The sequence below is a fragment of the Ctenocephalides felis genome, unplaced genomic scaffold, assembly GCF_003426905.1.
Source record: "Ctenocephalides felis isolate EL2017-DRISC unplaced genomic scaffold, ASM342690v1 CF-g0.4_SCAFFOLD_03571, whole genome shotgun sequence".
In the NCBI taxonomy this organism is placed as follows: domain Eukaryota; kingdom Metazoa; phylum Arthropoda; class Insecta; order Siphonaptera; family Pulicidae; genus Ctenocephalides; species Ctenocephalides felis.
In genome coordinates, this window is record NW_020539725.1 from 14704716 (window position 1) to 14720311 (window position 15596).

Genomic DNA, 15596 nt, shown 5'->3' on the forward strand with positions numbered 1-15596 from the left:
AAAAACTAGTAACCACTTCTCCTAATCATTATAAATTGAATATTTTTTGGATCATTAAATTCGGATACTCCGTCTCAAAAACTCGATTTCTATGCCAAAAACTAATCAGCACATCTCTCTATCAATAGGAATCGAATTATGAACATTATTTTGATCTATGTTTTCAAAAAGAAATGGACATCGCTGAGCGTGATTGGAACTCACGACCCCGTCTGCTTGTTCGTGCGCTTGACGCCATGGATTACTCAAATAAATATATAGAAGTATGATTTCATATTTCTGAAGCTATTGAAAATGTAAAAGACATAGCTTAAAATGAGATTTTCACAGAACTAAAAAAAGATAATACTAATTGGCAATAATTGCTTTATAAAAATTAAAAAATTACGTTCAAGTATTACGTAAGCAGATTTATTACAATTATTTACCCCCTCCCCATCCCCCTTGTCAGCAAAAGTAAGCAAAGCTCTTACCCCCTACCCCCATGCTTACGCGAACATTTTGAAATTAATGTAAAAAAATAAAAATACTACCTATGACGTAATCATCATCCAGACTCCCCTGCCCCCATGTCAACCCAAAATAAGCAGATCAACAACCCCCCTGCCCCCCTATAGTGCTTACGTAATACTTGAACGGCCCCAAAAGCAATTGAACTAAATTTACAAAAGAATTTCAGTTAACCAGTTAATGGTGATTGGTGAATAAACTCGTCATGGAGCAGTGGCAAAATTTCTTTATTGACGAATATACTCGTCATAGGTATTATTTTCATATCTTCAACCATTGGCTATATAGATTGCAATACTTGCAAAAAACAAATTCAAGATATTTAGAATATTTTGAAGCTATGATAATATGAAATAGCTGTAAAGTGGCACTTTACTTCATAACAAAATTTTCCATTGATTCTGGCAAATAGGCAGTCTGTTCCATGCGGGCGACACAGTTAACTGGTTAAATAAAATGGATGTGCCGGTTGAAAAAATCGCTTAAAATCGAAATGAAAAGATGATACAATCACAAAAACTAATCAGTCTCAACATTCACTTATAAAGCAAATCAAATTTTGATAATGGTATGTCAATGCTTAATTTATTATTATAGAAAGCGATTCAAAATCTATAAAATAGTTTAATTAAAAGAAAGCGTGTTGATAGTTATTGATGAATCTTCACTTCTAATGATCTTAAAACTTCATTAGAAGACGTAATGATATTTTATCTGTTATATCATTCGACGTGAATAATATAATATATAGGAATTTGAAATATGAAATATATGAAGAGAGAAAGTACTTTACTATTTTTTTTATCACGAAAATATAATGCACAAGTTTATATTAAAACAGCGTAATGATTTTAATTTTTTCTGGGATATATATGTATATAATGAAATGAAATAAAATATAAGCATATTTATAAAATTATAGTTTAATTTGATAATTTAATATCATTAGATTAAATAAGCAACGCGCGATTTGCTTGGGATTTCGTGCAAATATATATGTTTGTGATAAAAATGCGGATGTTTTACAATATAATCACAGATTAGTCACGTATATCATAGAACATTTCATGATATTATTCCAGCAAGATATACTATCTTCTGATATTAAATGAAAGCAATTTAAGTGTAAGCTGGCTCATACTCATTCGGATAATCATTACAAATTGACATTATCATCAATTACAAATAATTGTTGTTATAATAAATAAGCAGAAAATAATTAAATTTGAAGGTCATAATACATGATACAGGAAACAAAAAAAGGTCCATTGCACTTAAAAATATTAAATATGCAATATCAACTAAAATTTTAATTTTGGGTCCTATTTAATTGACCGAGTCGGATACACCCACTAATTGACCTCATAATGTAAATGAGAATTTTCATGGTTCTTTTAAATTATATATTCTTAACATAATAAATATACACATAAAAATAGACATTATTCTAAATTACAAAATCGTTGTGCAAAATATAGTTATACATAATTAATTATAAATCAAAATCATAGATTCATATCAAATTTATAAAGTATTTTTTCTAACATCCGCGTATTGACTGAATATTTTAACAAATATTTAAATAAACAATAAAAAATAATAGCAAAAATATAGTTATAAGGTGAAACAGTGGATGAATTAATTAATGTGTTGTTAATATGGCCAATTATAAAAAAAAGACAAAATTAAATTTTCAGAAAATGATTTGCTAAAATTCGCTTCGAATAATGTCGAAACAAATCTTCATTTGACTACTAAAACTGATGAAAGGACATTGCGTACAATTTGAAACTCTAGGCCGATACGGTCCAAAAATAAGTGAAAATTGATCACCACAAAACTGCCAAAACTATTTATAATACACGATTCAGACACATCTTTCGATAATAATTCAGCCAGTCAAGCATTTTCAGATAGTAACTTTAGATGTTTAAAAAATTGAATTACTCAAAATACTATTGTAGTAAAATGCTTATGATTAGAACAAGAATTAAAAACTTCTACCAATCTGAAATTACAGATTGTTGCCAACAACCTTGTGTCTTTTCCATTATAATTGGAAAGGTTTTTATAAATTTATATTTGCAATGATACTCGAGTATAATAATTAATAAATTATACTTATTTATTTGCTTTAATATCTACTGTTTTCGTTAGTAAAGTAGGTTTATCAAATTCACACCTAAACCAAAAACTATTTATAATTTATTGACATTTTTTGTTTTTAATGCATACTTGTTCTATGTAGGTTCTGCAGTTTTTCTCACAATTCTCTTTAATAATCCATCAATTTGGATCAAAACTATTTTTAGATAATTAGAAGTTTCATCCCCGAATTTATAAACATACAATTGTTCAGACGTATTTTCGTTTTATTATATTGGCCATGAAGGTGACAACCTTCAGGGCATTAAGCTTTACACGAAATGGTTGCTACCACTGGTAGATGGGGTAGCGAAATGTTTTAATTGAACTAATTGTTCACTTTTAAAAATAAAGTCCGCTTAACAACATGTATAATAAATAACGTATGAATATATCTTCTTTCATTATAACTTAGTAACAAATCAGTGATTGTAATTAGAACTGCAATAAATACATAATATACAACAAATCTATGTTTAAAACAGTCCACAGCTACAAGGGTTAAATTATAACCGAACAACCTGAGTTATCGAAGGAGAGTTTACATAAATTCTATAACTATGTAACACATAAATACAACAATATCAAAAAAGGGTTTTGGTTTTATATTCTATTACACAAAGTTCTGTGAAATTTACTTACAACTATTATGTTAATTTGCACGTAAGAATTGCTTGTTGCACATCGTTCTCGAGGGGTATTCTGGCATTTATACACTATTAGATATTAAATTCATCATATGATTTTTTATCTATATAAACTTTAGTGTTTATTATCAAATATTGCCATGCAAATGACACGTAATGATAAACTTTATGTAAAAACATTTTGAAAAATGCTATACTCAAATTATAATATTTTAAGTACTACTTATTCAAATTATTTGAGAAATCACAATTATCGTTTTGTGCTGTGTGCTGATCTCTGTTTTGAAAGTTAATCAAAAAAGTACAAACTATGCTTTCATAGCTGCCAAAACTTCACAAAATGTCTTTTCAGACATTTTTCAATATAGGTCGGGATTCCTTCAAATTCAAAACTCATGGAATGCTTCAGTTTTATCGCCAGTAATTGAACAGGTATTATATTCCCAAGAATGTTCATACTTTCAATGCTCATTACATTATGTCATATAGTATGTGTACTAATCGAGCATGTGACAAAATAACGAAATAACCGCGACAAAGCATAAAAACTTTCCCAGTTTCGCAATACAAACAATGAACACAAATTCAAGTCAGAGTCATTCATAATAATAAAGTAAAATTATTTGATTTCAAAGTTGCTTCTAGTGCATGACGCTTGCGTTAAATTGACATGAAGACAAACATTTAAAGAAATAACAAAAATGAAAAAAAAAAAATGTATAAAAACAACTGAAGTGTACATATTTGCAAAATTTAATACAAAATAAACTTTAAACTTTTATTTCATATAATAAATCAAAACCAATAGAGTACATCGAGGTTTAAAGGTCGGCTGGTAAAAAGGTCGACCACCGATATCACAAATGAAGTTAGGATTTTTTTAAAGTAGAAAGAAAAAATGTATAATCAGGCATCCTCGATTGATACGACGTTGGTATCGGGAGATAAACGTAATTTTTTGAAAAATCATAACAAAAGTGTTTCCTTTCGTAGTTAGTTTTCTTTAATTGTGAGCGCTGTTGTTTAGTTGTTGTTACTCCAACAGTTTTTTATATAACCTATATAAAAGTTTTTGCGTGTAAAAAAGATCTACTGAACCTTCAGACTGTTAACAATCAAATATAGCAAATAAAAAAATAAATTTAGTCAAAAAATGCAATTTTACAGAAATAAATTAAAATAATGTTTATTCAACATCTGCTGATGAATATTTTTGACAAATATCATATCGAGGATTTATACAGTAAGGGGTGAGGTAAAAAGTACCAACTGAACCCTTACTCTGACAAAAGTGTAAACAATAAAATATAGTAAATAAAAAAGTAAATTAAGTTAAAAAATGCAATTTAACAATGAATAAATTAAATAAACAGTTATTCCAACTTTGCTAATAAATATTTCTACCAAAATACCAGATCAAGGTTATATACAGAGTTATCTCTGTAAAAAATGTTCACATAAAATTTATATTTTGCATTGGTTAGATAATATAGCTACTATTTTGTAATATCCTTTTAAAATTAAAAATAACTAATTGTTAAATTTAAAAATAACAATTTGTCGCTTAGCCGTCCCATTTTACCCCGCCCATGGGATAAAGAGAACATGGTAACAAAATTTTTGAAAATTAGCAACAAACTCATTTCTACTAAATACTTTTGTTGCAAAAACACTTCTAAATTACTATTATTATTATTTTTATAATTACTATTTTTATATAATTGTAATTGTTAAAATACTTATTAATTATTTAACTAAAAACTTATAATTTAAAAACACTTAAAAAATTGTGAAACCAATTATTTCTTTTATTAAAATACCTAAAAATTTGTAAAAGAAAATACTAATACTTTAAAAATACATATCAATTTGTGAAAAAATAATAATAATGATGATTATAATGTAAAACACATATAAATTTGTTAAAATATCATAAAATAACCTAAAATTTGTTAAACAAAATAATTATATTATAAAAGTATTGTAAATCTTATTAAAATACTTATAAATTGTTAAAATATACTTGCAACAAACAAACTATTTATATTTAAAAATAATTAAAATTAATCAAATATAAATAAATTTATAGTAAATAAATTAAATAATAAATGAATAAGTAATAAGATAGTTCATAGTTAATTAAATTATATTAAATCTGCTAAATATTGACTTGAGCCTTATTATAATATCATTATACTGACCATTTCTTTGCAAAATAAAAAAATAAATAAATAAAATTAGCTGGGAGTTTTAGTGAACATAGTCAGAGAGTTGTTCGTTTAATAGTGTTATTTGTTATCATATAATTGGGTTGGTTTGGTTTTCACTTAATAAATTGAACCTTTCTGCCCCGCCCTACCCTATATTATAATTAGAACTGCCAAAAGATTTAGCAAATTTTTTGAACGAAGTCATTAAAAAAAAATAAATAAGACCAATGACAAAAATAAAATAAATTAAAAATTAAATTAAAATTAGAAAATTGAATTGATAAAATGAAAAATATGTAACATAATAACAACCATGAGCCAAAAACAACCGTCACATTCTCTTAGTCCATAATATTATTAACTTGAATATTCATATCTTTGGCACTCTGCATTCGAAATCAAGATTCCATTCTTTATTATGAATTTAATGAATTGTTCAGAATCCTGTCGTCACCTAAATATCACCAACGTTCGTGAGAAAATGGCAATGCCAGTATGAATAAGCTAATTAAGGCAAACACGAGCAAAAATCCTTACATGAGAGTTATTGTTTAACATAATAATACGGCCATTCAATTTAATTATGCTTATGTGGTGTACCAATTTGAAATAGTTTCATAATAAAAATCGTAATCGAAATAGATAGTGAAAAATTTGAAGAATATAAATATCCAACATTCTAGGAAAAGTTCTATTAAAAATATTTTCTACAAATCTCTCATTGACTTAAAATAATAAATGGATAAATGAAAAAATAGATAAATAAAATAAATGGAATTAAAATTTGCATATATAGACAAATATATAATTTCATTTATATTTTAGAAAAACTTCAATAGCATACAAATGCAGAAATATTGGTAGAGAAAATTGTATTATTTGGTAAAATTCATCTGAATCAACATCATTTCAATAAAAACCCAAGACCAAAAATTATCTTTTCTATAAAAAGAATAATCTTTTCTATAAAGTTACAGATTCAATTAAAATTCGTCACAACATTCACGAGTAAAATGACATTTATATCTAAACTTTTAAATCAAATGGCGATCTTGTTAACTAGCTATAACAAAATAATGATGATTTATAGCAAAATGTTTTATTACCTACATTTGAAACATATTTTTTGATGATTATTTTTATAACATGGCTACATTCTTTTTATTAATTATAACCTTACAATTAGAACTATGATACAAATTGCATGACGTGTCATTATTATCTGCTCTGATTAATTCTAATTTAAGTTCTCAAATTGCAAATACAATTAGTTTTACAATTTCAATTTATTAATGATGTATTTGTTAAGAATGTTGTATTCTATGCAATTGCATTTTAACATTACTGCTTAGAAAAATAATACAAAATAAAAAGATCATATAGATTACTTGTGCAAAAAAATCGAAAACGAAAATTTTTGTATCTTCGCGTATCAAAGTTTTATGAACATTTTGGCATACCTTAGAAAAAAATGGATGCGTGTATGTATGTGTGCGCGTATGTATGTATGTTTGGATACAATTTTACGTCCACGATTTCAGCCGCAAGAATCAACCGATTTGAATAATTCAAAAAACATTTGACTCATTTGACTCGTATTGCTGATTAGTTTTTGGCCAAGGCAGGTCCAGCGGTTTCGAAAATACGGGACAAAGGTCCCAAGAATGGTACTTCAGACTTTGAGATAACGGAGCGTGCGATTTGAATGATTCACAAAATATTTTACTTGTACAGATAAAATGAAGAATTGTTTAAATTTTTGGGAAGGTAGGTCTAGCGGTTAGGGAGATACAGAGAAAAAAGTAAAAAAAAAAGATATTCGGCGGTCAAAAATGATCATTAGACATATGCACATAAAATTGTCAGATATTTTATAGAGATTTTAAAAATAAGTACCAACTTTGTTACAATTTTTTTCCCTTTCATACCAATTTTTAATTTTTAGAGTTCACTTATACGGTTCATACAAATTTCAAAATTTTCACATTTTTTCCAAATTATCAAGAAAACACAAAGTTTTATACTTTAAAAAAAAATTAAATTTACAATTCTGTTTAAAAATTGTATATAATTCATATGCTTTCTAATTAAGAAATATATTCTCAGATGGATTCATTCGGGATCTCATGCAAATGTAAACATTCTCAAGTGCTTTGAACGATAAAATATATAGTTATTGTAATTATCTATTAAAAATATTATATTATTGATTATTGATTTTTTATCTCGAATATTTAACTCTGATAAGAAGAGTTCCAGCAACTTGCCTTAAGGCACAATGCCATGCTCCACCAGTTTATTGTTTGGTTAATATATATTGGTCAATATATGATAATAAAATAAGCAATGAAGTCTCAATAAAAATGCGGGTACAGTATATAAAACACTCATTAGAACTATCAACATGTATCTTCATTATTTATTCATAAGCTACTCCATATTGTTATTATCAAATAAAATACAGCAAGTGGTTTTTGGCACTGTATCTTTTGCCAAATTACCAACTGGAATACTCTGTTTTAAACAAAAGGCTGTGCATTTTCCATGCAAAAACAGAATGTTTTTAAAACATAATCTACAATTCCAACCATGTGGAAAATCATGGTCAGTCATACATGCTCAACATCTATATTTTTCAAAATGATCAGGATGTTTCGAACCATGAAGGCAAATTTATATGTTACGATTTTAATAACTTATCCTACAGGAATTTAGATAAACTTAAACGTTCATAAATTGTGACTTAGCACATAAAATTAATTACACTGCTTTATATATCTCTATAATTATGCCGTTCTACCGTTCCTTCATAATTAGAGCGTGGTTTAACATGTAACGCTCTTTTGATAATGATTTTTGTAAGAAATAAGAATTCTTTGATAAATGATAGCCTTGAAAGAACAAAATATTACGAGCATTTCTTTGTTCCTACTTTTTTATCATCTACACGTACAGTATAATTAGTCACCAATTAAACCTAACAATATAAATATATCAATAAAGAACAATCTTCGATGATTTATTCCAATAATCATAAAATTCTCCAACATTGCGTTAGCTTTCGAATTTATAAAGTTATAAAGAAGTAACCAACAAAAGCCCTACTCTACATTAATTCTAGAACAACAATCTATATGCGGTTGGAGAAATGCTGTATCGTATCATATTTCAAATCAAATCTTAAAAAAAACGTACATTAAAAGAAGCTTACAGATACTACTGGAATAGTTGAATATCAAAATCAAATAATTACTTTCGATCTGCTTCTAACTTTTTTAGTTTTTATGGCATGTGGTCACAATATATTAATTTTGTCCCTAGGCTAAATTGTTATAAGGGACCAACCATTCACTAGTTTTTGAGAAAGCGAAATTCTACTATTATTTTTACATTATTTTTATTATGAACCTCATTTTAAAACACATTTCCGTGTGGCACACGTGTGACTTGCACTATTTGTGAGAATTCAATTCGAATATAAATTAGGGTAGAGCGAGGCTTAAAGTTCCGCGGATAGAAAGGTCCACCGTCAATATCTCAAAAATAAGTTAAAAAAAATTAACAACAATATTTGAAAGTAGAGGGAACAAGAACGATGACCAGCTATCCTACGACATGAAAATCCATAACAAAAGTATTTCCTTCGTAGTTAATTTGTTTGGTTGAAAACTCGTTTAGTTTACGAGGCCTTAATATGATTTTTAAGTATATGTTGTTTTATTAGTTTCATAAGAGGTATTGTTTTTAAGTTAGATTAATAGAAAAAAGAGTGATGTAAAAAGGACCAACTGAAACTTTTACCCTGGCAAAGGTGTAAAAAATAATAATAATAAATAAAAAAGTAAATTAAGTTAAAGTAATTTTACAAGAGATAAATTGAATAAATCGTTATTTCAACTCTGCTAATGAATATTTCTGACAAAATATCACATCAAGGTTATATACAGAGTTAACTCTGCAGTTTGCATTGGTTGCATATTATAGCTATTATTTCGTAAAACCCCTTTAAAATTAAAAGACATGGGTTCTGTTTGCCCCCTGTTCGTCCTATTTTACCACGACTATGGGGTAAAAAAGACCAGGCCACAAATTTTCAAAAAACTGCAAAAAAACACTTTTCTACAATGATGAATTAGCTGAAAGTTTTACTAAACATGGTCTGATAGTTGTTTATTTCATATGTGTTATTTGATGTGACAAAATTGGTTTTATTTTCACAATATCACTAACTCTAAGTCAAATTGGACCTTTATACCCCGTCCTACCCTATTCTGTAACTCTTACAATTATGAATATGCCCAAATTTATTTTTTATATTACAGTATATCACGAGTGTTTAATATAGAAGTAATAGTATTTTAGAGTCATTTTGTCTTGAACAAATAAAATACTTTTCTAGAACATGCAAAAGCTCGTCGCTTTATATCAACTTGCTCATTCACACTATCTTAATCATGTTTCCATGTATTTATTAAATTCCAACATTATATTTAATACTTGGTGGCATACATACTTATACTTTCATACATAATCAAAGATTAAGATATTTCACAAATAAATTATAAGCGATCAACTTTGACCCTTTCATGAATCAAATTGAATCGACCTATGCTTTGAAAAAAAAGACGACAATACTACTAGCTAATTTGGAAATAGAAAGAAACATAAAGAGATGTGATTGCTAAATTTTGATTGTAATAAAAATAATCAAGAAACATTTTCACAAACACATACACATATATATATGTGTGTATTTGTTTGCGAGTGTGTGTGTGTGTGTGTGATAAACAAATATTGGTTAATTCGATATTTACCCAGATAGTTTATATCAAAATTTTAATGATAATTTGAAAGTGCAACATGAAAAACTCATCAAAATCCGAAAGGCATATTGGTAGTGATGTGGGCGTAGCAATAAATAAACACTTATTATTTAAGCAGCAAACATGCGTGTGGGTCTTCATCGAAGTTATCGAACCAAGAAACAATGGCTAAGGCAATCACAAGTGACGCAAGAAATAAAAGCCGGAAATTCACTTGTTTTCGCAGGGATGGGTAAACTATGGCAAAAATACTTTAAAAATCAACAGGACAAAACTATTTGGAAAACATTATTGATATTAAATACATTCTATGTAATTTACTTGTTGAGTTAGTAAATCTAGTCTAATTAGTCACATTCATATGGATAATATTTTAGTTAATAATCAATAAGCAACAATAATCTTGATGTCAACCATTTTATTAGATTTTAATTAGTATACTACATAAAGCAAGAATTATTTTAAACCATCGCCTCTATAATCAATTTCACGCAATGTAGGCATACTGAAATTTATTTTATAGTTAGTAAAATCATATTGTTGCATTTTACATTTGCAACGTTCACAAAAACATTCTTCATTGTTTACTGAATAGTTTTCAACTGGGCTCATTGCGATTATAAATTCTAAAATTCTAACATCTATTACCGGCTAATTAAGAGAATCATTTGTTTGTGGTGGCTCTCACACCATGGACCTGCCTTCGGGCCACCATTTATTAACTTCCCGTAGGGTAAGTTATTGTAATGGGCCGAAAATCGAAATTGAAAATTTTTACATTTCTCGGCGTTTCAAAGGTTTCTGAACATTTTGGCATACCTCTAATGCCAAAATAAAAAATGAATGTGTGTGTGTTTGTATGTATGGATACAATTTTCCAGTCACGTTTTCGGGCGCACGGATCAACCGATTTGAATGGTTCAAAAAACATTCGATCCCTATTGATAGGGAGATGTGCTAATTAGTTTTTGGCAAAGGCAGGCCCAGCCATTTCGAAGATACGGAGCTAAATGCGTAAAAATGGCAATTTTTGAGAGAACTAAGCGTCCGATTTAAATGATTCAAAGAACTTTCTGCTTGTCTTAACAAAATAATTGATTTTGGAAAAAAACATTTTGTTTCAACTTTTTTTTTCATTTTTTTTTTCAAAAAAATTGTTTGTATATCAAAAATAAATCAGATTTCATTTTTAATTCTGACTAAAGTTCTAATATACTTTAAACAAATAATTTCAACTTTGCAATTCAGTTTATATAATTCTCATAAATATTAGACAATGCTACAATATTAATAATAATCTATTTGAAAACATTCAGTATTCCTCGAATATTTCGTTACGGTACGAGAAGTTCCAGCATTATTATACCGTCTAATAAAATACTTTATTTATTATGGTGTCACATATCATATCTGAATATATTTGTCTATTTATGCGCTTCGATTTAAAATTTTAGTTAGTTTGTTAGTTTTATAATTTTAGTTAATTTAGTCAATTATTGTTTTTAGTTATTATGATTTTTGTAAACAAATAGTATCAAGCTTTGACACCAACGCTTTGTAATGAACATTCAACCCCATATAATCAATATAATAGGATAATAAGTTCTTAGTAAATTTTGCTTTACAGTATTTCTATTAATTTCGCTTATTTATTTTATAGAACTGACTAAGTACAAAAATTGAAAAATACTGCACATAATAACCAAAGCCAATGATTTAGATAAAAGATTTTTAAAACAGATTTTACAAAATAAAACTGGATTAGCAACAGCAACATAAAAAAGTATAATCACTAAATTTTTATTGCCGAATCATGCGTCAACAATGTCTCCCATGGAAAACACACAAATAATTGAATGGCTCAGAGAATTTCCTGGCTTTGTGCTTTGCCCGAATGAGTCATTCAAATGTAGAAGTCAAGCACCCGGATGAGGCTGGGTGAAGCTTTAAATAATAATCAAAAATATGCGGATATACCGTACGATCGACTAATAATTTACTTTATATTAAATCCTTATAAGATTTATTTAGTCTTATAAAACTTAATAGTTAATATATTTGTATTTGCAAGCTATGACTTGGGAAATTCAGAAAACGTCAGGTGTTCTCTACACATTTCGCCATATTGTGTACTCAATTAATCGCATGCTCGAACTCTGTTCCATAAATACATCATCGTATTGTATCGAATTATACCAAATAAATTTAAACAATTTATAATAATGCACTTAACATATATGATTGTACAAAACATCTTTCAAAAAACTTCAGATTAACTAATGTACAAGTTATGTGACTGTATTTTGTGAATATACATACAAACATTTATTTATGATTAATACTTTTACTAGCAAAATTGCGTTACTGAAAGCTGATAAACGAGTATCTAAGATTTTCTTCTTATCTAAGATCAAAAGAAAACATAACAGGTAGTATTTCAAAATAAAATAAAATTCAGTAGAATAAGTAATCGTAAACAGAATAAATCTTTATTCAAAAAACTAAACTAGCTACTTATTACCGTTAAAGTGCGTTGTATACTTCAAGAAAAAAAGAAAATTTGCAAGACACTGCAGGTGCATGATGCAGGCGAGGCAAGAGAATATTCAATGCATGACATTATAACATTTCAAAAATGAATGAAATCATAACAACAAATAAATTTCATAAATAATATAATAATAATTTAACTATATAATCGGTAGTAAATATTTCATAAATGTATTTGTCAATTATTATAAGTAGATGGAATTTTAAGAATTGTATATAAGAACTGACGTTTATTATTTAAAAAGTGTATACTTTTTAATCACATATGAATACAAAATGAATAATAAGAAAATGATAAAAAATATTAAAAAATATAGTTTGAATAAGACGCCCAAGTATGAAATTAAACAAAAGCACTAGAATAATACAAAAATCATTTAATATTTTGCCAAGATTGTCAAATTAAAGGTAATAAAATCAATAATTATTGATCATCAGTAAAAAATTAATAATAAGTCTAAAAATCTTTCTAATTTCTTTTATATGTTAAATGTCAGTTCAAGTCAATTGTAGAGAAGCAAGTTATGAGAAAGTGCGAATATAAATAAATCTTGAAATATTATGTTTTGCTAATTTTTATGATTATGTGTTTTATTTCTTATTATATAGCATTTAGATTTTCTAGATGTTCACTAAGAACAGTTGTAAATTATATGGTAATTTTTTTTTGCCATTCAAATAATTTTTTTTTCTAATGCGTTTCAGTTATTCATTTTTTTCCTGCCTACCACACAGATAATAAATTCTCTTTCCATTACAAAACCTTTAATGTAAAATATAATCTTTATGCATATATAATGTATAAATTGTGTTTTGTGATTAGTCTTTCAAGTAAAATTGAAAATTATCTTGAAAAACTTGGTCAGCAATTATTCAATAGGAAATAATAAGGAAGAAGAGAAAGATATAAGCTTAAGTAATACTTGATTTTCAGTATTTTAAAAGATATTTCATAAAAAATTACACATGCCCTAATATTAGGTACATATCGTAACACACGAGATTTATTTATTACTTATGTCGACAGACCGAAGTAATTTGCCTTTCGCAATAATAGTAATTCATTCAATCGTTCTGTCTAATTCTTCGAAGTCAAATCATCATTTGAAAGTCTATTCCATTATGAGTTGTGACATATCCTTTTGTGTAATCGAGATGATGGTAGGTATTTGTTTGGATGTACCACATACAATTTATTGGAGACTAGTCGAACTAATGCCTTCGCCTAACGTTTGCTGATGTACTTACAATAATTTTCCAACCATAAATAGTAATCGAAAAAGTACATATGTTTCAAGCATAATATGCTAGTCTCAAATATATGTCTTTATAAAGTATCATGCAACCAACTGAAAAGAACAACATGCCAAATAACAGAAATTCATAATTCACTGATTACAATAGAATAGGGCGGGACACCAGGTCCAATTTTATTTTCAGTAATTATACTTTCTATACCAAATAAACTTAATCACAATACATAATACGTATCAAACAAACAACTATCGAACAATGTTCAGAAAAGTCCACTTAATGCCAAAATACAGAAACGTGTTTTTTACCCCATAAGCGGGATAAAATGGCATAGCCAGGGAGAAAACTGGTCCAATGTCTTATTTTTAATTTTAAAGGGATTTTCCGAAATAATAGGTAGCTTATTCAACCAATGCAAAATATAAAATACATTTTTACAGATAAAACACTGTATATAACCTTGATCTCGTATTATGTATTCAATTTATCTCTTGTAAAATTGCATTTTTTCTTGGTTTTTTATACTATTTTTTATTGTTTACACCTTTGCCAGGGTAGAGGTTCTCACATTGAAGCGTGTTAAAGGTGTAGAAAAGGTGTTGCAATATCATACGTTTCGGGTCCTGATTTAGCCCAGCTTCAGTGTATACAAATAAATTAAAGAGAAAAACACGAAAAGATATGAACACCAATTGATATTACATCAATTTTTAATAAATATTAAATTGAACAAAATAAAAATAAAGTAATATGATTTTTTTTTTAAAAAAAAGGCTCTTCTCATAAAGACATGCTATTCGTCTGGAGTTCGTTTTGCAAGTAAAACATTACACACTACTATATATAAAACCTTAAATGTAACTTAAAAAAAACAATACATCTTACAAAACATTTAAATGACGTGCACTTAAAAACTATATTAAAGCTAGTAAACTATCAACAATGCTCTCAACTAAAAAACTAAGAACGAAAGAAAATACTTTTATTATGTATTTCCAAATATTGCCGTTTATCTACCGATAGCGACGTCATAAGAATTAAGGTAATAGCTGGTTGTACATCTTTTACCTCTACTTTCAAATATTTGTGATAAAAAATTCTTAAATTGTTTTTGAGATATCGATGGTGGACCTTTTTACCCGCGAACCTATAAGCCCCGCATACTTTATATGATTTACAGATAAATATATTATGTGTACGCCGCAAAAGTCAGCAGACCAGGAAAATTATTTTTTACTTTGATATTCAAATTTGTTCAACCATATGAATGTTGAGGCGACGTACACGCACTTGTATAAATAACCATCGCAATAACAATTCAATTAGCATTAAAAATAATTATTTGATGGTACTATACGTCTAGATATAGTATTTCTAGAACAAAAGTAATTATTCACCATCATACCCGTACGCCCAATCAATAGATTTAGAAAATAGAATCAATTTAGAAATTCTAA

The 15596-nt window shown here is 27.4% G+C and overlaps 1 protein-coding gene across 1 annotated transcript in view; it reads right to left on the minus strand.

Moving 5' to 3' along the window:
• LOC113385671 (myotubularin-related protein DDB_G0290005-like) overlaps positions 1-15596 on the minus strand; it is a 268319-nt gene that overhangs the window by 83818 nt on the left and 168905 nt on the right. The window lies entirely within an intron of this gene.